Source organism: Phascolarctos cinereus, unplaced genomic scaffold, assembly GCF_003287225.1.
Source record: "Phascolarctos cinereus isolate Bilbo 61053 unplaced genomic scaffold, phaCin_HiC Scaffold_4;HRSCAF=312, whole genome shotgun sequence".
NCBI classification, from domain to species: domain Eukaryota; kingdom Metazoa; phylum Chordata; class Mammalia; order Diprotodontia; family Phascolarctidae; genus Phascolarctos; species Phascolarctos cinereus.
In genome coordinates, this window is record NW_027555847.1 from 232892090 (window position 1) to 232894460 (window position 2371).

At 45.5% G+C, this 2371-nt stretch overlaps 1 pseudogene; it reads right to left on the reverse strand.

Moving 5' to 3' along the window:
- Nucleotides 1-903: 903 nt before the first annotated feature.
- On the reverse strand, nt 904-1346 carry LOC110223227 (fatty acid-binding protein, heart pseudogene; annotated as a pseudogene).
- Between the last annotated feature and the right edge of the window lie 1025 nt (nt 1347-2371).

The window sequence follows — 2371 nt, forward strand, 5'->3', positions numbered from 1 at the left end:
ATCATGCCAAAAATGATGTACGTTTGAGCTGTCTGATGTATTTTATCATGTTATTTTTGTCTTCTATCAAAGTGTTGAGTTAGCTGGAATCAGGGAGTTCTAGTAAGGGAGTGAATTAAGTGTGGTGGTTTTCTAGTGAAAAGCCTTGGCTTTGGCCTGAGTCAGTTCTCCTTGCTGCCTTCCTGTCATCCATTCCTTGGGGAGAACAGTACCTTTAAAGCTCTGAAAGTTCTAGTGGACTGTTGACATTCCATATTCACATTTTAGTCCTGGTGGAAGCCCTAGATCAGCTAATGACAGTGTTTTTTATTGGGAGCCAAGGACAGACTGATCATAGATTCACTGCTCAACAAAAGAGTCCAGGAAGGAAACTATGTTGTGCCTAACTAGGTGCTCTAAATAATTGGAGTTAAACTGAAATACAAATTTTTCCCCCTGGCCACATATTAACATAGAAAACCAAAACTTGATATAATTTATGTTGTATTATATTTTTATTTATTATTAAACATTTCCCAATTACATTTTAGCCTGGTTATTGAGAACAGTTAAGTCTATCAAAGTTGGTAATCACACAATGTTGCTGTTATTGTGTACAATGTTCTCCTGGTTCTACTCACTTCACTCGGCATCATTAATGCAAGTCTTTCCAGGTTTTCTGAAATCTGCCTGCTCATCATTTTTTTTTTTTGACTGTGGGTTCTGCTTTATTGGTTTGGAACCAGCCATCTGATGTAGTTTAAAAAAAATACAGAATGGGCTTTCAACCAGGACCAGAACAGCACCATATGTTTTCCACTTCTGTAGAGTTCCTTGACCAGAGTCAAGTGGTACAAAACACTAGGGTGGGAAGGGGGTCGGGGTGCAGAAGTGAGGCAATCTGGTGTAGAGTCAGTGGTAGCCATCGGCAGAGGAGTTGACAGTGAACAGGTGGGCTGGCTTCAAGCTGTTTCCTTCTCATAGGTCCTAACCCAGACTGTGCTGCCATGGGTTAGTGTCAGAATGAGCTTTCCATCCTGGAGCTCCTGAGTGAGTGTGGTCTCCTGCCCGTCCCACTTCTGGACATGGACAAGTTTGCCTCCATTCAGAATGACAATAGACTTGACCTTCCTATCATCAACTGTTGTCTCATCAAACTCTACTCCCAGCTTGAAGGAGATCTCGGTGTTCTCGAAAGTGCTCTGAGTATTGATAGTGATGGTGTCCCCACTGACCTCAATGATGGTTATGGGCTTGGTCATGCTGGTCACCTGCCTTGTGGCAAAGCCAAAACCAGTGGACTTCATGTAGTCATCGACGTTCTTGTCGTCAACCAGTTTCCAGGTGCCAACGAAAGCATCTGCCATTGGTGCTGGGCTAGAGGAGGCGCAGCTAGGCTGAACTGGGCTGGGGATGCACTGTGAAGCGCTAGGTCCCAATCCGCCACGCTGCACTGTGCCAAGTTGCACCGAGCTGAGAGGGGGTGGCTTGGGCTGAGTTAAGCCACGGGCAGGCTGGCGGGGTAGAAGAGAGGAGTGCAGACAGGTTCCCAGCTCTGAGTTGCCTGCCAGTGCTGTCTCTTTAAATAACCCTCTTAATCACATGATGGAAAGAAAGCACGGAAACAGGCTCCCGAAATAGGAAGACCCTTGCAAGCCGGCGGGGACTGCGGGCAGCAAGCTGGAGAGAGAAGGCCAGGCTGTGGAACCTGCTCATCGTTTCTTATAGAACAATAATATTCCATTACATTAACATACCGCAACTTGTTCAGCCATACCCCAATTGATCGGCATCCTCTCGATTTCTAATTCTTGGCCACCATAAATATGGCAGTCCAGTGTAGGCAGTGCCCCAACAAGCCATAACAGGCCCTGAAAATGACTAAATCTGTAGCAGCAACTGATAGAACTCATCACATGGTGAGTGTCAGTTGTACTGGGCCGTGGTTGCACTCACTGTCCCTGTTCAACACCAGCAAGGACCAAAAACACAGTGAAAAGGTATGACTCTCAGGCCTCTCAGACTAGAGACAGACTGACAATAGTTGGTTGCTATGAGCCACATGACAAACAGGAATAGAGTGTGCAGTGGCAACCCACCTCCCATGTTAATGATGGGCATAATAGTGACTAGTGGAAGACGGGTTAAGTGGGGCACAGACAAAGCACTCATTGCTTCTTTATTTTCTTTTACATCCTCTACATTTTTTTGCAGGCCACCTGAAATCTTTTGGCAGGCCGTAAGTGACCCGCAGGCCTTATTTTGTGCAGGCCTGGTGTAGGCAGACTAAGGCCATATAAATGCACTTGCTCTTTGAGTTATGCTGTCAATCAAAGAAGCTGCCATTCACCATATGGTTAGCAGATCAAAACCATTTATTGAATATCAAACA